The 25,937-nt window shown below is 39.9% G+C and overlaps 1 protein-coding gene across 1 annotated transcript in view; it reads left to right on the plus strand.

Moving 5' to 3' along the window:
- Positions 1-1,011: 1,011 nt before the first annotated feature.
- LOC131078683 (protein tesmin/TSO1-like CXC 5) overlaps positions 1,012-25,937 on the plus strand; it is a 71,772-nt gene continuing 46,846 nt past the window's right edge. Inside the window, exons 1-2 of the mRNA XM_058016441.2 lie at positions 1,012-1,169; positions 1,267-1,368. The gene's annotated coding sequence lies outside the window, so the exon portion shown is untranslated. The remainder of the gene's footprint in view (positions 1,170-1,266; positions 1,369-25,937) is intronic.

Genomic DNA, 25,937 nt, shown 5'->3' on the forward strand with positions numbered 1-25,937 from the left:
CAGTTAAATGGGAACTTTCTAGCAGTACAACAAAGAGTTTGTGTGTTGCATACTTTTTTCAAGTTAATATTATAGCACTACTTTCAATTGTCTTGTTGGTAGACCAATTGTTATTTAGCTAGTTTTGAGTCTTGATGTTGGTTTAGGCTGCTGATGTGTCTTTTTGGGAGTCCATGATTGCCCTTCATCAATATAATTTTATTTATTAATACATTATTCCATATAAAAAAAATTAAATGAAAACTTTTTGATAAATTAAAAAAAAATACTATCTATCCATCATTACATTCTTTGGACTAGGTTTGACTTCTAAATGATTTGATTGATTAAATCTTTGTGGAAGAATGACTTCTAATTTAATTGTCCTAATTATTTTAATTTGCACAATCTGTAATGATTTTAATTGTCTTAATTACATACTCTTCTCTTCATAATATTCAAAAAATATTATAATCTCAAAATAAAATTGAAATGGATATCTCTATAATCTAATTATTTTTTGCCTTGTATGCAGTTTCCGCATTTGATTGTGTGAATTTTTTTTAACCATCAACGTTTCCAATCACACTCCCTGATTCAACTCCTTAAACTCTCTTGCATCCTGATGACTTCGTGATTCAACTCCTTAAACTCACTTGCATCCTGATGATGTCATGGAGTCCTTAAACTCCCTTGCATCTTCGAATCACACTCCCGGATTCAACTCTTTAAACTCTCTTGCATATAAGATTTGAATGGGTTGTGGAAATCTTATAGCTTTAATCCAATTATTGATTATTTTTAAATTTGACAAGTTGTAACTTTTTTCCTATAATTTGAGAAAAAAAAAAAAAAAAAAATCTCTGGAGTGCGAAAGGACTTGGTATCTTGATATTTTTAAGGCCACTCGTCAGCGCCTAGGTAGTGCTACGTTAAAATTTTAGCAATCTTACAATTCGAATAAAAAAACCTAAGAAATCGAACGGCGGAGAGGCGTGCAAGCAAACAATTTGGGCCTTCGATTTCACTGAAGAGGATCGCGGGAGGAGAGCAGGGCTTCTCTGAAATACAATTCCGCCATCTCTCAACGCTCTTTCGCATTCCCGTCAATTTGGGCGTCAATTTTCAGAAATCTGTCAGCTGAATTTACAAGGATTTACATAAATTGTTATCTTTCCCTGACCGCTCAGGTAAAAAAAAAAGATTCGGGTCTTATCTTTCATCTTCTTCCCTACTTATCTGCAATTTTAATGACTGTCAGTTGACGGCAATTTGATTATGCGTTAGTTGGAGTCGGTCGATGTTTCCTCAGCAATCCTCTGCTGCAAGGCAGTTCCATTTCGCCACCACTTCAATGTGTGGGGATTCTTCCAATCAAACGTCTTCTCTGTAAGTTTTTTTTGTTTGTAGTCATTTACTGTTTTCAAAGAATTTTTGAACAATCCTCTGAGTTGTTAAAATGGAATGTAAAAGATGACAAATTGCTTTATTTTTCAGATGTTGTAAGTTTATTTCAGTAACGTCATTTTAGAAACAAATATTTTTAGAGGCTTGGCCATAGTAAGGGGTTGCTCTGCCGCTTATAGTATGAAATCTTTTCCTTCAAATTCTATTATTACTTGTTCTTTTGGTGTTTGTTGTTAATTGAAATGTGACTTTCTTTCTTCACTGTGTAGTGCCAGTGTAATAGTCATATTGTCGGGTGCTCATGAGTTTTAGTTACTTAGTTTATTATCAATGGGAAACCTATCGTGATACAGCTGGTTTGTTACTTTCTCTTTTAAAAATTCACTTCATGGCAAATTAGTGCATGTTCACCTGTTGTCTTTTTTACCCCCTTTTTAACGCATGGGGATAATGTAGTTTGTAACTACGACAGTTTATAAATTATAATTGAGAATATGCATAATGTAAATTGTAAAGCTTCTTGAAACAATTGTACTATGCAAATTGATTTAAAAAAGAGCTATACACAGTTGTTTCCAGAAGCTTTACAATACGTTATAAACTGTGGAAATATTATGTCTTTAATGATATGCATATTTTCAAAATGTTCTGCAAAACATGCATTGAGTCTTCTGAGGTTTTTACATGCATTTACGTAGCCCTTTTATTATTAGAAGGTTATGTCAGGGCTTGAAGAATTGAACCTATGTCATTATGATAGTATTCACTTTGCCTTATTGTTATATATTTTTTTATCTTAACCTGATGAAGCTTAGGTTTAAAAGCTGATTCACACTTATTAGGGAGTCTGAGTTCTAAGCTCCCTTGCGGATAAATGCCCCAGTAAGGTTTAATCAACAATTTTTCTGGGCAAGCCAAGGCTGGTGCTTCAGGTAATTTATCTATTGGCACTATAAATCACCCCAAGTCAGAAAATGGTAAAGCCATTACTGATTGTGCTTTTGCTTGAACATGACTTCTCTGTTACTTGCTAGGCTGAAATTTTAATGATATTCTGAGTTTAAGCCTAAGACTTGACCTCCTTGATAATATATGGAATCCTCCATTTGTAGGTCAAAGGCCTCATTTTGACGAGCTTGAGTTTTCATCCATTTTTGGCCATTTTCAAGTTAGATTGACATATTGTCTTGTCAAGTCTGAGATGATTCCAAAGCTGGCTACCATGCATAACGGTAAAACAAGTCATAAAGTCAATTAGAAGTGCTGAAAGGAACCCCGATTAATAGAAACGAATTATCTAAATCTTTGTGCAGTTAAAGCCAGAAGCACTTGCATGCATTACGATGGACTGTAGAACAAGTATCTAAATCCGAAGCTAAGAAGAAACAATGTGTAAAATGAAGTGGGGTGGGTGCAAATATGAAAATCCTTGATATGTCGGTAGGTAGATTGATGAGCCTCATTTTGTTTGAAAACCTAAGGGGTTTAAAATGTGAATTCTAGCATTAGTTACGCTAGCTAGGTTTTGAGCTTAAAATTAATGTTACCTTTATTTAATGTTACCTTTATCTTACTATAGAAAGATGATGCAATAAGAAATGGCCATGTAAAAGGAAGGTTCCCATTGAAATGAATCAATAAAAACATCATGACAAAGGAGCTGGTGGAGAACATGGCTCTAGTTTGCGTCAAAGTAAAGAGACAAAGAAGGATGAAATCCTTGTTGACCACTTTGAAAGAGCTGTTGCTGAGTCATGGCTGAACAATCCAGGGAGTAACAAAGAACAAAACACTTGAATTAGAAAAATTGTATGTTATTGTTACGTATTCTTGATTGAAAGCTTATCTCTTGACTTCACCTAGACTAATAATCTTTATAAAATGATGTTACACTAAAGGCAGTAAATCAGATATGCATTATGCTTACATGACATTTCAATTTACAGCATTTTAATCAAAACTGGGATGAAGTTTTACCCTAGCGAGAAATTTAGCATTGTTAAAACTTAATCTCATAGGATATCATAACCAAACATTATGTTTTCTTTTGTTACCCTTTTATTTTTAACTTAGTTTCATGCATTGAGGATAAATCACAAAGTTCTCATTTTCAAACAACATGTCATCAGACCATATACCTTTTATAAATTATGCACTAATCAAATTTTAATACACAGACATGCACATACTTATGTTCATCAGAGCTTAATCTGTCCTGAATACTGAAATCATATGTGACGCTCAAGCCATATACAGTTACACCATACTTACTGAAGGATATCCAAGAATGCATTGACCAGAAATTCTATGACCGAGTTCAGTCAGAGTTCAGTCACATTTAGATTCTCAAGGTACCTCTTTATTTTCTTTTCTTTCAGTCATATTTAAGGATCTATTTAGGTAACTGTTGATTGAATCTGTGCCTTGGCTGTTGCAAATTTATATTGAATCTGTCAAGGACAACAGTTAATTAAAAATGTGTGCCCTAGTGCTGTTGCAAAGTCGTATCAACATGCATGCATAGGGTATTTATCACCCTTCACTTGAAACTAACCTGATCACAAGTATATTTGAATTCTCCATTAACAAAGAAAACAGGATCCAATGTTAGCAGAAGAGATCACTGCCTGGGCACTGGCCTTGGACATACCGCTCCCCATTTTTTGCTGTCTTTAAACAGTCTAGATCAGAGGAACTGTTGGAGCTATCGATAAGGGTTTGGTACTAATGCCCCCACTAAAACTTAGACATGTGAACCTCCTACCCATGACTGCAAAATGCTCCATTCAATACATTAGTGCTGCTATGCTAGTCGTAGAGAAAATGAGGTTTAAATTTTTGGTCTTAAATACATAATATTTTCCTTAACATGCATAAGAAATTTATGTCAAAGTTACCCACACTTATGAAGAAATAACATTACTGGTCATGGTTCTTGGATATAAGACCTTGCATTTCATCAAGGGAGCAAGAACATCATGATCTCTTCCATGCTCTTCTCATCCTTCCATGATTTGATTGTTGATTGTTGACCAAATTTGTTATCTTGTTTCTGTTTTGTTGGACACGATTTAGTCAGAGCTGTCCAGTTTGGTTTGGCATGTCTTAACCCCCTTGACTTCAAATTTATATGCTAAGCTTTCTACTAGGTTTCCTTTACCGCTTCAGTTAAATTTAGTGAGCTGCCTTCAACAAAGATCAACTTCTTACCTCTGTCAAGGGCAATTTTCAGGCACCATTCACAGTGCTATTCCCTGAGTTATATTCTTGTTAGAATTTTCTATATGCAGCATGTTTGCAACAACTGAATGGCCTTTGCTATCTCCTAATATGCAGCCAAAAAACATGGGTTGCTTTTTGCAGTTCTATCATAATTTAAATTGTTAATCCTATCATGAGTTGGGTGTTATTAAATCAAATGCTTCTTGGGCCTAATTAAACCAACCCTATTCTTGGGCATGTGCACATATACATAATTGACAAGTAAGAGATATTTTTCCAGTGTGTCAAAATCTGATATTTATCAGGGTTCAACTGCTTAGTTTATGCGTCGAAATCCTTGACCTATATTTTATGGGTAGTGATTCACACAAACCCATCTCTTAGGAGCATCAATGGTCCACTTAGCACTAATTACATTTAACTGAAGTTAGGGGTGAAGGAGCTAAAGGGGCTCTATAATGAGCGGTTCATAAGGCACAACACTTGCATAAGGTTTTGCAGATGAGTTAGCAAGCTAAGTAGGCTTGATCTTGGGTTAGACTCCATGGTTAATTGTGCTTGAATCAAAATAGTATTGGGATGGGTGAAGTCTTCAGAAGTTTCGATGTTTCACTTCTGTGAACATTACCTAGATGTAATGAGTGCCGAGTGGACTATTCGTGCTCATTAGAGATGGGTTTGTATGAACAACTAATGAAATATGGGTGAGTGAGTTTGGCTCATAAACAATTTAGTCGAATCTTGATAAGACATCATATATACATAATTATTTCCTTGATGGTTGCTTAAATATATATGGATTGATGAAGCTTTTATAAGACAAGCCTTATAAGGGATTGTATGAATAATCATGCTTCTTCTCAGATTAATGACAAGTTTTTTGGAGGTGACTATTTTGCCAAAATTTAGTTGGGCCTCTTTCAAACCTCATATGTTTATCTATATTAGGGCATAGTCTTCTCTTGGAACAAAATTTAAAGTGGGCTATATAACAACCTAGTCAACTTGCAAGGGGATCATAAGTTACTTTACAATTCTAAGGATATTGACAACTACTTATTTGGTAATTTTTCTGAGTGGAAAATATTGTTACATCTCAAAGAAGATAATCTAATCCAAAGCACCCTCCAATCATTATTTTTGAAAGCAAATCCGTCAGGCAAGAAAATTGGACTTTGAAAATGAAAACCAAAATGGAAATGCAAACCTGAAAATTGTATTCATTTCAAAAGAGATACAATGTACATATTTATCAACAAAGAGTGACCATTCAATTCATTTCCTAGATGATTTTTCAATCCTCTTCTGCATGACTGTTTAGATTCTACAAATTTTTTTTTTATTGAACTATAACCTAGGATTATATACATAATATTACATTACCCCTCAATCAGGGGCTATATTGAGACTAAGTATGCCTTTGAATTTTTTAAATCTCTCTTTTCCAAACACTTTTGTTAGCATATCAGCTAATTGCTTTGCAGTTTGACACTACCATCTTTACATAGAGCTAACTCGAATAGAATTTGGTGTTGATCTGCTTAGTCTGACTGTAGAATATTGGATTTCTTGCCATTTTGATTGCAGAAGTGTTAACCATGAGTGATGGTGAAATCTATTTTGCTTGCAAATCCTCAAGAATCCTTTTCAGCTGCAATATTTTCCTTGTTGCATTGAAGCTGTCATATATTCTTGCTTTTGCTAAAGAAAGGTTTTTTGACTTCCAAGTCATGATTGTTGATCTTAAATTCACCAGGAAACCTAAAGTAGATTCCCATCTTCAAAATCACATGCATGGTCTGAATCTAAATATCCAACTAGTTTGAAATCTGCTACTTTGGAGTATTTTAGCCCAAAATCCTGAGTTCCCTTGAATATCAAAGAACCCTCTTTGCTGCTACCCGGTGACTTTCTCTCCATTGTTGCATGAATTTAGAGAGAATGGCAATGATAAAATAAATATTTGGTCTAGTTGTGGTTACATAGATCAGACTTTCAATGAGCTTTGTATACTTAGTTGCACCTTCAAAATTTGCATTATAATCTAATATCAACTTTATATATTGTTCCATGGGCATACTAAATGATAAATAGTCTGTTATTCCAAATTTGCTTAGAATTTCACCAATACACTTCTATTGTGTGATGAAAATATACTTGGATTTTGGAGTCACTTCAATACCCAAATGGTAATGAAGACGTTCCAAATCTGTCATTTAAAAACCTTTCATTGATTCTGCTGTTACTTTTGCGTTGTACCTTTCATTATTTCTTGTCATGAGCAAATCATCCACATATACAACTCTTTTGTCAACTGACTTCACAAAAAGAGTTGCATCTTCAAATTCATCAAATTCAGAATTCTTGAATTTCATGCTCAAGAGGTGCTTAGTGATTTTTTTGTACAAAGTTCTTGGGGATTGTTTCAAACCATACATGATTTTAACAACCTACACACTTTGTGTTCTTCACCTTCAACTGTAAAACCTTTTGGTTAGGTCGTGTAATTTATTTCTTTGAGATCACAGTTCAAAAAAAGCAGTTTACAATTCCATCTAATGAACTTTTTATCCATTTTGTGCCACCAAAGCCAAGAAAACCCAAATGGTGGTCCATTTCATTGTTTGTGCAAAGGTCTCCTCATAGTCTATACCTTATTTTTGAGCATATCCCTTTGTGACAAGCCTTGCTTTGTGTTTTTCAAGGGAGCCATCTGCTTTGTTTTTGTTTCGAAAATCCTGCTTGTGGGTTTATCATTTAGTGGAGGATCAATCAACTCTCAAGCGCCATTCTTGACCAACGCATCATATTTAATTTTCATTGCTTTCTCCATGCATTAAGCTTTTCAGCTTGTTTGAAGGAAGTTGGTTTTGAATCAAAAGTAATATTGAGTTCTTCTTTTGAGTGCCTTGCCACGGTAAGTTTTTCTAGTTTATTTTGAATATTGTCTAGGGACTTTTTATTGTTGTCTAGATTTGAATGCACTTCTAGTGCATGTTTTCCCAACTTCATTACGTTTGTGACATCTTTCAATGTTTGTGTGGTCCATTCTAGCAACCTTTCCTGTGTTACTTCTAGTGCATGCTAGTTTTTTTAATTAATAAAGTGACTGTTTGTGCCAGCTTGTCTCAACATTCTCTTGCAGTTGACATTCCTTGTTTATATTATACTGCTATCTATATATATTTCAATTGTGTTTCTGCTGCTAATGCCTTGTGCAGGAATTGCTTATGAAACTGGGGTAGTTCAATTCTCGAACAGCTTGGTCCTCTTGGATGAGCTTAGTAGGAGTTGCTAGTATTGCATGGGCTCCAACCTTGTGAGACCATTGACAAGACTCAGGATGCATAGATAGAGATCAAAATACATATATCAAAGGGCTTAGAGAAACAAACACGAGCATAGCAGTTGGTGGATAGGTTGAACATAAAATGACTAGGATTGAGTGTCCTACTGGGCATGCCCAAATGTAGTTGTGAAAGCCAGTCTTGTTAGATGTTGCGGATGAGGAGGTAAAGAATAGGACAAGAAGTAATTGGGGGTTCACAAAATGTGTAATGATTTAAGATCTGTTGTGATACGGTGTACCACTACTCATTGGGAGATCAGGTATCTGACAAAGAAATTGTGAAATAAGAGATATGGGGCTTGTAAGGGTGTTGTTCCAATTGATAAGAAATAATAATACACTACTTGCAACAATAACTAACGAGGAAACATCTAAATTTAATCTTTTATTTGTGTATTTTTTCAGTAATACAAAGTGTATGGTTAGAGAATGCACCATTTGCAACTTCTTGTTATGTGCGTGAACGATAATATATGATTCCACTATAAAAAGTAAGCGCTAGTACAGATCTGAGATTTTGGAGACAAAATATGAGCTTGGATACTCAATATGCAAAGATAAGAATGGATATCAAAAGATATTTCATTCTACTAGTGTGGGGTCCTCATGTCTGCCCAGAGAAAGTATAGGTGCTAAACATCATTTCCAAGATTCAAAGGCTATGAATCAATATAATTTGGAGGAAGGGGTGTGCAACAGGAAAAAATGTTTATCAAAACTTTGACTGATTCCTACTGGTAAGCCTAGAAGAATATCCATGCAAACTTGGTAGAATGCTGTAGAGGTGTGTAAGAGCATGATAAAAGACTTGTAGAAGATTGCTGAAATGGTCCAAAAACACCAACATGTAAGCTGTAGTGTGCTAGGAGAGTGATAGATTGAGCAATAGTAAGAGCAACAGCTTGAGAACAAGGGGTTTTATTGTAATTGTTTAGACTAAAAGGTGTTTTAGTTTACAGGATATGGTTATATATTCATCCAATCAGTTTTCACTGGATATACATAAGTGTTAAATACAGAAGTATAGACAAATGTGCCCTGGACCTAAAGGAGAACCTATTGTCATTTTATAAAACCCTTGGTCCATTAGTGAGAACCGATCAGAGATACAATCCATGGACCAGCGCTGCTCCAGTTGATCAAAGAGAAAAGCAGTGGAATTATGAAGTGTGAAGTGTTGTCTTGCCAGAACTCTGGAACCCCCAGGTTTCCAAGTTCCTAAGTCTTCTCTTCCTCTTCCCCGGAACTCTGGCACCCCCAAGTTCCCAAGTTCCTAAGTCTTCTCTTCCTCAATCCCGGAACTTCGGAACCCCCAGGTTCCCAAGTTCCTAAGTCTTCAACCCTGGAACTCTGGAACCCCTAGGTTCCCAAGTTCCTAAGTCCTTAACCCCAGAACTTTGGAACCCCCAGGTTCCCAAGTCTTCTATTCCTCAACCCCGGAACTCTGGAACCCCCAGGTTCCTAAGTCTTCTCTTCCTCAACCCTGGAACTGCGGAACCCCCAGGTTCCTGTTGATGTGTTTTTCATGCACATGCGAACACAGAATAAAATACCAAGGTATCTTATCCTCTCTTGAACAAAGCTTCCCCGACTACTAAAGATCTCGCCGAAGGATCAATCGGAGCAACTCCAAGGTTCTGATATGTAGGGCCTCTACGTGTGGATAAGCTCTTGCGGTATGATGTGATTTTGCTGGAATCACAAGGGGACTTACATTTGATGACTTGAGCGTCTGATTTACTTTGGATATCACTGGAACGTGGGTCTTCATTGATCCTTGATTTTAAAAAAAAGTTAAAAAAGGATAAGGGTTGGAGAGGAATCCAATTCTAACACTAAGAATGTAGGAGCAATGGATGACCTTTGATGAAACTCTAACTAAGTCTTGCTTTGACATGCTATGATCATCTCCACAAGGTTAGTGCGATCTTCTAAGGATAGCTTTATGATGTTCAGATCACCGCTACAAGCATAGACACCGTTAGGTTGATGCATATCGATGAAGAAGCGATAATTGAAGTTAAGCTTAAGTTGAATGATTCCAATTGACTACGCAAGGCAAGTTTGCAATCAACAAACCGCTAATAGTATGGATATACAAATTTCACCATTGATCATACAAATTTCTTCCATTCATCTAATAACATGAAATTAAATTTGAGAAGTATAGAGACCATGCAAATTGTAGAATCAATACATAGAATTCACCATTCTTTCAATGAAGTTTACATGTCTTTTGCAACAATGTCTTGACAACAATCTTTGCCTTCTTTTTCTACTTTACTTTAAAATGCTATCTACTATTGAGCTACTAATTATTGACTATCTCTCTTTTGCTAACTCCTAACTATTAACCTTTACAAATGAAGAGCCAGGGCTTTATATAGAGAGCCCTTTACAAATTGATGGCTCTGATTGACTTAGAATCAATGGCTAGGATTTCAAGATGAAAAACCCTAATTAGGGTTTGTTACAACAAACTCCTTTAGCCAATGAAATAATTACATTCAAGGAATGAGGACCAATAGGTGTTAATTTTGTAATGTCGGTCGTACTATTTCATGCTTCCAATATATATATATTAATTTGATTACATATACTAATATGTTAACGTTAACTAATGATAAATAAAACCAAAGTTAACTTATCGCGTTTGACCAACGGTTACACCGTTCATGGTATCGGGTGGTAAAGCGATTCTCAAACAAGTCGCACTCCTTCCGATCGGGTAAGTAAATGGTGACTAGTTTATATATTGTGGTGAGAGGTACGTAGGGAAGAGATGTGTCTTCTCACGTGGGAAGACATATCTCTTCACTACGTAACCCCTCATCCACTTATATAGCATGCTTACATTGAGGAGGATGCACACACCAAAATTGATAAGTGTGGTGCATCTTTAAAACACGCTATAGCAGATAAAATACAACTTTCAGATCATATCTCCATCTCTTCTATTTTGATCACAAAATTTTGAAAGAACTTAACATGGTAGCAAAGCGAAGGTAAGGAAGATCATATTAAAATTCTGTAACGATCTCATAAACTTTCACCAGGCTCTTGCTAAGATCACATTCCCATAATCCTAATGGCAACCGGAGTTAGGTTTGAAGATAGATTAGATGGAGCATCAAATTTTCTATCTTGGAAATTAAGGATCATGCTTGTTTTGAAAGAAAATAAAATTGACTCCCATGTCAAAAGTGAAATTCCTGAACCCTCTGATGATACAGAGAAAATTCAGTGGAGCAAGGACAGTGAGAAGGCCCTTAAGATAATTGTGGATTCAGTAAGAGACCACATTGTACCAGTCATTTCTAAATATGAGACGGCCTTTCAGATGTTCAAAGCACTAGCTAACATTTATGAAATCAACAACACTAGCAGGGTTCTCACCCTAAAGAGTCAACTACACCATATAAAGATGAATAAAGGAGAAACAGTTACATCCTATTTCTTGAGGATCACTGAGCTTAGGGATCAACTATCCACTATTGGACATCTAGTAGACAACAAAGAACTTGCTATGATGGCCCTAAATGGACTTCCTACCTCATGGGAATCGTTCATTCAAGGAATCAGTGCTCATTCTAAATTTCCTAAGTTTGATAGATTGGAAACCGATTGCATTCAAGAGGAATCTCGGCTTGTCACAAGAGGAATAAAACAAAATAATGGTAATCCCACAAGAAAGGAAAGAAGAACTTTAAGAGAAAGAGGGACAACAACTCAAATGGGAAGAGGTCTTCAAAGAAGAAGAGAGACATTTCTAAAGTACAATGTTTCAAATGTGACCAATATGGGCACTATGCAATGAAGTGTCCAGACAGGATCAAACAACAAGCTTCAATGACAAAAATTAAGAAAGGGAGTAATTTCGAGAACCTAGTCTTCTACTCAGCCCTCTCTAGTCAAGTCACCTCCAGTTTGAACACATGGGTGATTGATAGCGGAGCATCTTGACACATCACTAGATTTCGTGAGCACCTAGATACACTTGTGGAAAGTTCAAATGAAGAAGTGACAATTGGTGATGACTCAAATTATCCAGTTATGGGAATAGGAACCTGCAATATCAACCTAAAGTCAGGCATATCCCTACACTGACTGGAGTTCTATTTGTACCTGGTATAAAGAGAAACCTTGTCTCAGTTTCTGCACTTGAAGATAAGGTTTACAGATTAACCTTTATGGAAGGAAAGGTACTTGCTTGGCCAAAGAATTCCACCATCAAGAAAGCCCACACCATTGGAGTAAGACAAGGGAGCCTCTACAGACTTTGCACCACTCCACCTCTAGCCTTGATTCATGAGACCCCAGATTCGAATGAACTTTGGCACAGAAGATTAGGGCACCTTCATTTCCATGCCCTACCTAAGATAGAGAAGATGGTGATCGACTTACCCAAGCTAAGTCAAAAATCTGAAGGAGCCTGCAAAGGGTGTGCCTTGGGAAAGAATACTAAAGGGTCTTTTAATTCTAGCAACAGTAAATCCAAAAATGTATTAGAATTAGTTCATTCTGATTTATGTGGACCCATGTCTGTACCCTCATTAGGGGGATTTTTTATATTATGTAATATTTGTAGATGATTATTCTAGGAAGACCTGGATATATTTTCTGAGGTACAAAGAGTCTGAAGAAATCCTTTCTAAATTTAAGGAATTCAAAGCTCTTGCAGAAAATATGATAGGTAAGAAAATCATAACCTTAAGAACAGACAATGGGGGGGGGAATACACTTCTGATATGGTTAAAGATTATTGTATAAATGCTGGGATTAAGAGGGAGTTAACTGTACCTTATAACCCACAACAAAATGGGGTGGCTGAAAGAAAGAATAGGACTATAGTAGAAGCTGCTAGGGCTATGTTGTTTGACCAAAATATAGAAACCTCATTTTGGGCTGAAGCATCTAGGACAGTTGTGTACATTCAAAATAGATGTCCTCATTCTCTTCTTGACAATAAAACCCTTGAAGAAGCCTTTACTGGCAACAAACCTGACATAAGTCATTTCCGGATCTTTGGGTGTCCAGCCTATATTCCTGTCCCCAAAGAAAAGAGGTCAAAGTTAGAACCTTCTCGAAAGAAAGGAGTATTTGTTGGGTACAGTGAAACCTCTAAAGCCTACATAATATACATACCTGGTCAAAGACAAATTGAACTAAGCAGAGATGTCATCTTTGAGGAAGACATAGCATTCAGGAGGTCCAAAAGCTCTAATGAATTAGAACACCAAGATCCTCCTACAAGCTTGGATGAGGATTCCACCCCTGAGATTCAGAGGGAAACCCTTGAAGATGCTGAACATGAAGTTCAAGGCTTACCTTTAGAAGAAAATTATCCCGAAACTAGGAAGAGACCGCTTTGGGCTAAAAAGATGCTTCAAGAAGCTGAAAATTATGCTGCTCCAAAGGGGACCTTCAGAGAAAGTAAGAGACCAAACCTATTTTCTAGTTATATTGCCTTGATGAGTGAGATCATTGATGCAGAACCTTCTTGTGTTGGAGATGCGCTCAAGCATCAAGTTTGGAAAGATGCTATGTCAGAAGAGTATCAGTCAATTCGGAAAAATGATGTCTGGGATATTGTGCCTAGGCCTAATAGCAAATTTGTGGTATCTTCTAAATGGCTCTTCAAAATCAAACATGCAGCAGATGGCAGCATTGAGAAGCACAAAGCAAGGTTTGTTGCCAGAGGTTTCTCAGAGAAAGAAGGTATTGACTATGAAGAGACATTTGCTCCTGTTGCCAGATACACTTCCGTCCGAGCAGTTTTGGCTATTGCAGCATCTAAAGGATGGAAAGTCCATCAAATGGATGTCAAGACTGCTTTTCTGAATGGTAAGATTGAAGAAGAAGTTTATTTGGAGCAACCTGAAGGTTTTGTGATTCATAAGGCCGAATCACATGTTTGCAGATTAAAGAAAGCTCTTTATGGATTGAAACAGGCCCCCAGAGCATGGAGAGGATAATTGTATTTCTCTATGTAAGAAAGAATTAGCCTCTGAGTTTGATATGAAAGATTTAGGAATTCTTCACTACTTCCTTGGATTGGAAGTTTAGCAGCAGGCAGATGGTATAATCCTTAATCAAGGAAAATACACTATTGATATACCCAAGAGATTTAGAATGTTGGATTGTAGATCTATGACCACACCTATGGAGACTAAAGGAAACAACTGCAGAATCAGAGTTTGCAGATCCTACACTCTACAGACAGATTATTGGATCTCTGATGTATTTGGTAAACACAAGACCAGATATATGTTATACTGTAAATGCACTAAGTTAGTTCATGTGTGAACCCAGGGAAATACATCTGGTTGCTGCAAAGCATATTCTGAGATATCTTTGAGGAACTATTGGTTCTGGTTTGAAATATAAACATGTAGAACTTGACCTACATGGATTCACTGATTCTGATTAGGCTGGAAGCATAGTTGACAGGAAAAGCACATCAGGATGTTGCTTCAATTTAGGATCAGGAATGATCTCATGGATATGTAGAAAACAGTCTTCAATTGCTCAGAGTGTTGGCATTATGTGAACCGGTATGAGGACATGATGACATTGTATGTTGTCATTGATGTCAATATGCTGAAGAAGAGAGAACCGGTATGTTACCAAGAACCGGTATAACATTGTGAACTGGTATATGTGCCAAAGTGAAGCGGTGTGTTTGTTCAAGGTGAACCGGCATGTGGTTATGGGAACCGGTACATGGAAGCTTTGTATGACTATCGGTTGGTAGTCTCAACTTCAGAGTTTCCGGTTGAAGTGCCTCAAGCTTGTGTGACTCAATCGGTGACTTTGTGTGATGAGTTAGCATTGTAACGAAGAACAGATCGTGTTGCCACGACAGCCTTGTGCGCATGAAGGATCTTGTATGAAGGAGATTGTCCCTATCTACCTCGGGAATGTGCGAAGTCTGTAAACGATGATAACGCGTGATGGGTTATTAGCCTCCATGAAATCGGTGGAAAACGAACGATGGAGAACGTCTTGAGATTGGTTCAAGACTGTTGCATTTAATGCAATATGCTCAATGGTCAGGATTGAACCGTTTGAATTGCTTAATCTAACAGTTTAGGGTTTATGCTGCCGACCTATTTGTTTCCTATAAGGTCGATATTGTGTTTCTTTTTGAAGTTGTTGGCAAAAGTTGTGTGTAAGTATCCAAGTGAAGAGATACGTGATTCTTGCCAGACCAAAAGAGAGAAGTGATACCTGCAGAGTGTAAGTGCAGAAGGTGAAGAGGAGCTACAGCGGATCTGCATTGGCATTGAGTGCTGTTACCAGATCATTGTAATACCTGTTGATCTCTAACCACTTCAACAGTTGGGAAATCCCTTAACAGGGTAGCTTTAACCGGCTTTTGGTAAATCTTTTAACAGGGTGGCTCAAAACCATTGAGTTCTTGAAATCCTCTAACAAGGTAACCTTTAACAGGGTTTAACCCTTACCAGGTATTCTAGCCATCCCTTAACCGGGTGATCCCTAACAGGATCGGTTCCTAAGAGAACCTATTGTATTAGTCTTTAACTGGACAAGGCTCCTAACAGAGCGGACTTCCAAAGAGTTCAAAAACAGCTTGTGGGTATTCATCCCCATCGTGGTTTTTCCCAGTTGGGTTTCCTCGTGAAAAAAATCTGTGTCATGTGTGGTGTTATTCATGTGATGGTTTAAGTGATTTGTGTTTGAAGGTAAATCATGTTAATCTAGCTGTTTATATATCCTTGATGATAGATTAACTGTTCATGCACTAGGGTGAAATGGAAATGAAGTATTAGATTGTATGAAAAGATAAGTGTCAACCGGTTTATGATTGTCTTAGTTATTCTGGGATTTGCCGGTTGTACTCTGTTTAAGACCGGTGTTATTGTTTGTCTGTCAAAGCACAGTGTCTGCTGAAAAACCGGTTTAGGATTGCGTTTTTGTCTGTACTGATTCACCCCCCCCCTCTCAGTACCGGTTTGGTATTATCCGTTCATCATTGAGTTATCAATTGGTATCAGAGCATCCTCCAGGTCCTTTGTGTTATAAGCTTAACCGCTTGAGGAAAAGATCCCAGTCTAATGATGAAGAGGGAAGGACCAAAGTTCAACAGGGATAATTTCACTGTGTTCCACGGAAACGCGTTTCCCCCTCCCAGGCCCAAGTCCCCCCTTCCCTGAAACTTTTTCCCTTTGTCCCCCCGTCCCTGAAGCCCGTCCCCGCGTCCCCCCATCTCCCTGTCCCCAACATCCGTGGAACACTGTAATTTCAGTAAATGGAAAGACAGAATGAAGATATACATCAGAAGCATGGGTGCTCAACACTGGAGCTATGTTGAGAATGCTTATGTTGCCCCTACCGGTACTCTCACCGATGACCAAAAGAGAGAGGTGCAGGAGAATGGGCAAGTCATGGAAGCCCTAATTAGCAATTTATTTGACATTGAGTTTATTGATGTCCAAGACAAAGTAAATCCGAAAGAAGTATGGGATACTCTTGAAAATATCTATGGTAGTGATGAACATGTAAAACAAGCTAAGGAAGAAAGCCTTAGAGGGAAGTTTGAAGACATGCGGATGGTTGAAGGTGAGACCATTCAACAGTGTGGAATAAGAATCAAAACTATTGTTGGAGATATCAAGAGTGCTGGTGGTAAAATGGAAGATTCCATTGTGGTAAGCAAAGTCCTGAGATCCTTATTACCGGTCTATGCAATAAGGGTTGCTGCTATTCAGGAGTTGAGATCAATAGACAAGACCAAGGTATCCCTAGACTCCATCATTGCAAAGTTGACAGCCTATGAGCTAAATAGTTTTGATGGCAGTGTTCAAAAGACTGAATCAGCTTTTAAAGCTTCTGCTATACCATCCAGAAAAGGAAAAGAAGCTAGCACTAGTGGTTAACCAAGATAGAGCAGAGAAATGGATGATGAGGAGATTCTGATGGCATTTGAAGCTCTTCTTGCCAGGAAACTTCCTAAAGGAACCGGTAAATACAAAGGTAAGCTCCCTTTGAAATGCTTTTCTTGTAACCGGATAGGACATATTGCTGTAAACTGTCCTAATGGTGACAACAAGGACAAACCGGAAAGGTTCAAGAAATTCAAAGGAGGAAATAGGAGAAACTATTTTGTGGCAGTTGATGAAGGTGTCACAGATGAGGAGTCAGAAGATGAAGAAAATGAAGATATTGTGTTTGTTGCTGTCAAGGAAGATGTGTCAGACAAGAAGGCTCTTGTCTCCCGCTTTGATAATTCCAATGAGTGGATTATTGACAGTGGCTGTTCTCACCATATGACTGGTGACCGGAGCAAGTTTCTACTTGGAAGAGTATGATGGTGGTGTGGTTCGCTTTGGTAATGATGCACCATGTATGGTCAAAGGCAGAAGGTCCATCTCTCTGAATGGAAAGAGTAGTGCTGACAATGTGTATTGGGTTGATGGTCTAAGACACAACCTTCTGAGTGTTGCCCAACTGAATGATAGTGGTCTCACTTTGGAATTCAAGAATGGAGTGTGCAGAATCAAAGGAAAGAATGGTGAATTGGTGGCTACCGGCATGCAAACCAAAGGTAACCTATTTTAGCTGAATGAAAATATAAGTACATGTCTTATGGCTAAATTTGATGATAGCTGGATATGGCATAGGAGACTCTGCCATGTAAACTTTGATAACATTGTGAAGGCCAGTAAGATCAAGGCAGTTAGAGGGTTGCCGGTGCTGAGCAAACCGGAAAATACCTTGTGCAGAGAGTGTCAACTGGGGAAAATGTCTTCCTCAACCTTTAAAGGTAAACCTTTCACTGTTGACAATTTGCTTGATCTTGTGCATACTGATTTGTGTGGTCCTATGAAAACTAGGAGTGTGCAGGGTGAAAGGTATTTCATGATTCTCACTGATGACTGCTCAAGAATGATGTGGGTCACATTCTTGAAAGATAAGTCTGAAGCTTTTGTAAAGTTCAAAGCTTTTAGAGCATTAGTGGAGAAGGAAAGCGGTAAAAGGATCAAGTGCCTGAGAACTGATCAAGGAGGGGAATTCACTTCCCGTGAATTCAACAAGTACTGTGAAGAACATGGCATCAAGAGGCAACTGTCTGCCCCCCCCGACTCCACAGCAAAATGGCCTAGTAGAGAGGAATAACCGGACTGTGGTTGAAGCAGCTAGAACTATGTTAATTCAAGGAAAAGTCGCTCGCACCTTTTGGAGAGAAGCGGTGAGCACTGCAGTCTACACAATGAATTGGGTACTCATCAAGAAAGGCAAGGATAAAACTCCTTATGAGTATTGGACCGGTAAGACACTTGTGGTTAGCTACTTTAGAGTGTTTGGTAGCAAATGTTACATCAAGAGGAGCGAACACCAGAGCAAATTTGATGCGAAATGTGATGAGGGAATATTCTTAGGGTATTGTTGACGTGTTTTTTATGATAGTGTCTAACACAGAATAAAGTTGCCTAACGGTCACTTCACTCTCTCTTGATCAAAGTACGATTGCATGTTGATATTGTAGGAAATTCAATAGATTGCTTCTTCTTCTTCTTCTGTAGCTGATCATAGGCAATCAACTGCCTCATGAGCTCGAGCAATATAAGCTTATCTGATGGATATCTGGGCAATTTGTAAGACTGGAAGGAGAAGCCCTGCATCTTGACGTAGGTGAACTTGGGGAACTGCAGGAACACGACGCCATACTTCTGGACCAAAGCACTTGCCTGTGGAGACAACCTCATGTGCAACTTATTTTGCATAAGTCGTGTCAGGTACATGGTAAAGGTGTCATTCGCCAACTTGTAAGAATTCAGGTTGTGGAGATGTAATTGAGGATAACATTCATGCACCTTCAGCTGAGCTGGCCCGCAGCCCATGACTCCTCTTGCTGGTAGCCCATCGAATCCTCCCCTTCGTGCAAGCATATAGAACAGGTAGGAACTCATGGAAAAGGACTGAGATCTTTTCTCCTGCAGGTTCTTCAATTGTTCATGCAAGTAGTGGCTGATCAATCTAGCCCAGTCGATTAGTGTATTCGAATTCATGACCTCGCCTATGTAGAAGAACATCCAAGGCTCGAAGTTCACCGAGTGTGAGCATCCCATTACTTTGCTCAGCATCTTTATCATGTCCACATACTCTTGCTTGAACTCGAAGATTGTGAGAGTTTTGGGCATCTTGGAAATGTGTACTCTAGGCTTCAGCAACCACTGCTTGTTGATCAAATCAGCACATTTGGCGGGGCCTGCTTCATAGACTGCTTGAGCTCCGCTGTTGGTTCTGTACGTCATGGAGTAATGTGAAGGGATTCCGAAGGCTTCACCAATTGCCTCTGGAGTCAATGTTGCCAGTAATTTGCCGTCTGGCGTTGAGATTGTCTTCCGCTCCAGATTGTAATGTGCTGCACATTCCAAGACTAGATCTGGGCATTGAATGACGGGAGGAAAGCCGGCTGCTGCAACTATTCCACTTCTCACAATTTTGACTCCACGGGTGAAGTGTTGAAAAACACTCCGAGTGTTGAGAAACACTTCAGGGTCTGAACCCAGAGTAAAATTGAAGTACGTAGGTATCAACCTTGTTCCAGGAGATCATCGAGAGCTCTTAGAATTAGTTATGGCAGGGTAGTGGTATCTGTACTTCAAAAGCATCCGGGACATTGCCTCGCTGCCAGTCAGGCGTCCATAGCCTCGACGAGGTTGTCTCTGGAATTCCACGAACATAGCTCCACTGCCGGCCGGGCGTCCATAGCCCTGGTGGAGTTATCAGCATATTCCCATAGCCAATATTTCGATATTTCTTTTACTTTTCATCTTTCTTTTCTTTTCTTTTGGTATTTCATTTTGCTCCTGCGGTGAAGTCTACTATGGGTTTGGAGATTCCAGTGGCACTGAAGCAAGATGTAAAATTTTCACCAACCATAACTTCTCCTAAAAGATCTGAATGACCCAGGACAAAGGTCTGGGTACCGTGGAAAAGATAGGCCAAATAATACACCACCCCACCAACAGACAGAGACTCCAATACTTTAAGGCCACTCAAAACCCTAAACCTAAACAAAACCACACGAGCGGACAAGCTCGAGGGAGACCGGCATCGAAGGCCGAAAACCAAAACCAAAGCAAAGCAAGCAAAACACACCAAAAGAAAGAACCCAAAACCCTAAATAAAATGGTACAAAGAAGGCCACACAGAAAGGCCTATGATTGGAAATAATGCTTAAGGAACTGTCCATTGACGGGCAACGGGATGTCCTCTTCGGTCAAAGCCTTTAATCTGAATGCATTATCCCCGAGGAGCTCGGAAATCTGATAAGGACCCATCCATAGCTTGTCGAATTTGTCATGATCACCTCTCCTCTCATGAGCCTTGTCCCAGTACAAAACCAAGTCAGAAATCCGGAAACATTTGACCTTGGCTTGTTTGTCAAACCATCGTTTGACCACCCCCTGATGCTTTGCGAAGTTGTCTAATGCTTGGTCTCCCTTGTCCTCCGGGTGCAGCAACTGTGAGAGGCGTGTCTGAATCCCATCTTCACCATCCATATATTCTTGCAAAAACTGTAGAGTTGGGATTCTTAGCTGGATGGGAAACACTGGGTCTTGCCCGTAGACTAGATGATAGGGAGATGTTCCCAAGGAGTTCTTCACTCGCGTTCTGTCCGCCCAAAGAGCAAACCTTAGCTGTGTATGCCAGTCCTTGGGATTTTTGTCTAACAGCTTCTTGATAGCACTCAGCAGATTTTTATTTGTTGACTCGGCCAGCCCATTTCCCTGGGGATAGTAATTCGAGGAGAATTTCAGTGTGATTTCGTATTCGAAGGCCCAGTTAGAAAACTTTAATGAGGAGAAAGCGGGGCCATTGTCGCACACTTAAGGCGCGTGGACATCCAAATCTTGTGATAATGTTCTCTTCAAGGAATTTGATTACCACATCAGAGGTGCATAGTTTCAGGGCTTGGGCCTGGGACCACCTGGTACAATAGTCTGTGGCAGTAAGGATGTATTTGTGCTGGGCTGAAGAAGGGGGGTTGATTGCTCCAATAAAATCCAATCCCCATTGAGCAAATGGCCTTTCTTCAATAACTAGCTGGAGCGTCATAGTAGGATTCTTTTCCCGAACAGCGGTCGTTTGACATGTATGACATGCCCTCACATGTTGGTATGCATCTTTGTATAGTGTGGGCCAATAATATCCTGCTTGGGCAATCTGATGTGCTGTAGCCAAACTGCCTCTGTGGCTGGTTCCAAATCTACCATGAAATTGTTCCATAATTTGCTTGGCCTCTTCCTTGCCTACACATCTCAAGTATATTCCTTCGTGGTTCTTCCTATATAGGACAACTCCTTGCAACATGTATTTCTGGCTCTTCATTCTCAATGCCCTCTTCTGGACAGGGTTCAACCGTGGAGGGCATCTGTGGTTAAGTAGATAGAAAACGACTTCATCGTACCACTCTCCGGGAGACACCTACTCCAGAATATAAGTCTGTTGTATAAGTCCAGGCCTAGTTGTGGCAATTGTCTGTGCTAGTGCTTGTCCTTGAACTATCTTCATTGGTTGTATCTCGATATCATATTCTTGGATCGTGGCGACCCACTTGCCTCTTCGTTCACCCAATTCATTCTGCATTAATAGAGTCTTTACAGCCGCATCAGGAACAATGGCAAACACCTTGCTTCTCAATAAATAATGTCTGAACTTCTTAATACTCTTGACTAGTGCATAGGCCTGTTTCTCCGTGTTTGGGTACCTCAACTCTGCGTCTTTCAGTGGAGAACTCATAAAAGCAATCGGATGTTCATCTTTCTCTTCGTTCCTTTGGGTGAGGATTGCCGCGCAGGTATGTTCCGAGGCAAAGGAATACAAATAGAAAGGTCTGGTATAAGCGGGGCTGACCAGGATCGGGGCATTGACAATTGCTTGCTTTATCTCTTCGAATGCTTGCTTTGTTGGAGCTGTCCACTCGATCTTTGCCCCTTTCTTCAGCATGTCATTTAATGGCTTCATGATTTCAGCAAATCCAGTAATAAACTTCTCGACAAAGTTAATCTTACCAAAGAATGATTTCAATTCTCTTTGGTTGGCGGGCAGGCCGATCCTTGAAATGGCTTCAATGCGCTTTGGATCAATAGAGATCCCTTTCTCGGAGATAACATGTCCAAGAAGTTTCCCCTCAGTAACGCCAAACATACATTTTTTGGGATTCAAAGATATCCCGTACCTTTTGTAGCGTTGAAAGATTTTCCTGAGATCATCAACATGATCCTCCCTTCTTTTGGAAAATACCGTGAGGTCATCCATGTAAATTATTATGCATTTTCCCACTAAGTCACGGAATGCTATGTCCATTGCCCTCTGGAAGGTGGCTCCTGCATTGATCAAGCCAAATGGCATTCTTCTGTAGGCGAAGGTGCCCCACTTGGTGGTAAAAGCTGTCTTCAGTTTGTCTTCTTCCTCCACCAGAACTTGGTTGTATCCAGAGTACCCGTCCAGGAATGACATCATTTGAGATCCATTGATGATTTGTCATACCTCGCCCAGAGATGGCAGGGGGTAATTATCCTTCTCAGAAGCCCTATTTAGATTCTAGAAGTCTATACATAACCTTATTTCTCCATTTTTCTTCCTTACCGGAACCAGATTAGCGACCCACATCGAGTGCCTGATAGGAAATATTATAATTCTTGCTGAGAGCAATTTCTTAACTTCTTGGTAAATCAGTAGCTCCAGCAATGGATTCATAAGCCTCTGTCTTTGCCGAAAGGGCTTGCTTCCTGGCTTCAATGGAATTGTGTGGGTAAAAAGGGAAGTATCATAAGTTTTCAAATCTTCATATCCCCATGTGATAACATCAGAGAATTCTTTCAGGTTCTTTAAAACTCCTTCCTTTTCTTGTGGGGTGTAGACTTTCCCAATAAATACATTCCTTGTTTGTCCATCTTCTCCCAGGTTCAATGCTTCACATTCGCTTCCTTCTGTAGTCTGGTTCCTGCTGAACCTATCAGGATCGAAGAGTCTTTCCAACTCAATCATTCCACGAGGGATAGTATTTGTCCTCAAGTTCATTATTCCGTCGGCATCAAATTCTGCTTCTTGAAGCTCTTCTTCATCAATGATTTGTGCCATAAACACATCTGAGTTTGTAAGAAAATCCAGGATGTGTTTATCATCTTCGAAGACTTGGAAGTTCATAACATTATCTAGCACGGAGGGGACCGAAGTTAATTCTACTGTAAACTTCTTCAAACCTTCCATGGCGAGGGGCTCCAGGGAACTGGCTGCTTGAGCCAATGCATTAGCGGCCTCATTGTCACCTCTGTGTATCGTCTTGATGTTGAACGCATCAAAACTCTCAATCAGGTCCCATACTCTGTTACGGTAGCGGCATAGCCTTCTGTCATGACAAGCATATAACTTTCTTATTTGCCGCACCACAATCTGTGAATCTCCCAGTATGTGCAAGGATTTTGCGTCCTTCTGGATTGCAAGGAGCAATCCATGGACCAATGATTCGTACTCGGCTACATTGTTAGTGCAAGGGAATTGTAGCCTGTATGTTGCCAGGTAAGCTTCTCCGGTTGGACTAATCGATTCAATTCCAGCGCCACTCCCATTCTTGGATTTGGACCCATCAAACCTTAGAGTCCATATTTGATCAGCATTTTGAATTTGGGGTAGCTGGATGGCTTTCTTCTTTTCCCCCTTTTTAGAATCCTTGTGATCCAGAACTGCTTTGGAAGGGGCTTTAGGATTAATGGTTTCTACAAAATTTGCTATTGGTGGGTCTGAGGGAACCACCTTTACTTCTTGCTCAATAGCAAGTTTACACATTTCGCAGGTGAGCTCTGAATGGAAGGCATTATGGATTCTGCACCAATTGGGAAGCAACAGATCTCGGGTGCCAATGCCTTTGCCCAACTGGGCTTCTTGCTCCATAATCCTCATGACGAATTCTCTGAAACTGTCAAACATATCCTTACCTCCACTTGGTTGTTCTTCAGGGTCATCTTCAATAAGAATTTCCGTGGAGTCAAGCATTTCTTCTCTCCGTTCTGTCTTAGTTGAGCCATGCAGCATCAGAACTTCCTCAACCTTGGGCCTGTAGGTACCCAAGTCAGTTTCTAGAAACAGGATCTCATTGCCTTCTCCATATTCAGTGATTGTCAGGCGCAATTTGGGCGTGCTATCAATTCTGATTTGGTTGGGAATGCCCTTCCATGGAAGCCACATGTGGGAAAAGTCGGTAGAGATATATCCATTTAACTTCCTTGACCAATCTCTACTTAGCAACATGCCATATCCGTTTGGGATGTCCACCACTGAAATATCAATACAGCTCTGCACCCTAGGGTCGGCGACCAATTGCATGTGGATGTTGTTAAGCTCTCCAACAACGGTTACTTCAGTCTTGTCCAGCTGTGTGACCTTCTTGTTTGTATGTAAAGGCATTATCCCGAGTTTCTGACACACTGCCAATGGCATTACGTTGCTTGAAGCACCAGAGTCTATCAGACAATTGTGTAAGAGTTTGCCAAAGATCCTGACAGAGACCAGGAAAGGAACAAGCTCGTCCCTGCCTGTGTAACAAATTGTGGGCTTCCTTTTCTGTTCACCGCCGTTGATAACTTCTTGGTTCCTCGCCTCTGGCTGTGAATCTTGACCTGTGGCTAGTGCCTGGATGATCTTCGTAAAGGTTGGCTTTACAGGTTCACTTACTTTCTGAGTTGTTTCTTCTTCCCTTGCTACAGGGGTATTTTGCAGGGCTGGCTGAGTCGTCGCAGGATTCTGCTCTTGTGGATCATGAGGAGAGTTTTGCACCATTCTGATAAAGCTCGGGGGCTGCTGCGAAGCATCAAATGCATTGGGGAAGACTGGTGGCCCATTTTGAACAACGTTCGTGTTTGATGCTAGGTTTGAATTGCTGGGCGTATTCCTTTGAACATTCGTCATGGCTTGCGGGACACTCCTAGGTACTGGAGCATCGCTCAGGCTCCCCAACAATGACTCTCTCACCTCAGAGATTTTCATTAGCTCGAACAGAGGCAAGCTTATCTTAATCTTCTTGAACTCTTCCAGAACGTAAGAGCTTAATCTTTTCAATTCCTCCCTGGGAGGATTCTCTTGTTGTCTCCTTTTTGCAGGTTGAGCGGATGGTGGGGCTCGTTCATTCTGAGGAGCGGCTACTTGTCTATACTGTGGCGAATCCTTCGGTGGACCAGGAACGTTGCTGGCGTTGGGATTAGGCGGAGTTGAAAAATTATTCGGAGGGATAGAAGACGCGAGGGGCTCATGGTTCCGATAATTTCTCTGATATGCCCTTGAGGCGGAATTTCCATTCGTTTGTTGAAATGCCTGAACTTCGCCGACCGCTTCCACCAAAACACTGTTATTTAATGGAGGAAAGATGTATCCATCTTTAACCCGAGGTTTGTTAGGCGAGACCTTTGAGGATCCATGGTACCTTGGGGCCTTCATGGGGCCATTTGCCGATGCTGGTGGGAATCTGTAAGATCCCTGTGGTGGTGTGTAATCTTCAAATTCAAGTGGGAATCTGAAATCCTCTAGGATAAGAGCCTGGTCATATCTTTGTGTCGGGACTATCTCATATCCCGTTGTCGGAGGGTTTTTAGGACCTTCAGAATTCCTCATTTCTTGTCGGAAAATATCAGCAGCTACCTGGAATTCATGACACTGTAGCTCAGAGTGTTGGCTGGTGTTGTGTAGCCTACACCAAGTTGACAGGGCAGCTTCTGCGAGGAATATCTTATCTGCAGGTCTACTGTCGGAGGGTGGCGGATTGTCCAGCGGTGAAGGCACACCTCCATTATTTGGTGCCGTGTTCCATGCTTTCTTATGGAAACCTTGGTTATTACTGTTATTCTGAAAACCATGATTGTTATTTTGATGCCCGACACTATGTCCTTGATGGTTCTCATGATGATTCGAAGGGTTATTATGGTACCCTCTGTTGCCTCCTTGGTATGGCTGA

The sequence above is a fragment of the Cryptomeria japonica genome, chromosome 2 (assembly GCF_030272615.1).
Source record: "Cryptomeria japonica chromosome 2, Sugi_1.0, whole genome shotgun sequence".
Lineage (NCBI taxonomy): Eukaryota > Viridiplantae > Streptophyta > Pinopsida > Cupressales > Cupressaceae > Cryptomeria > Cryptomeria japonica.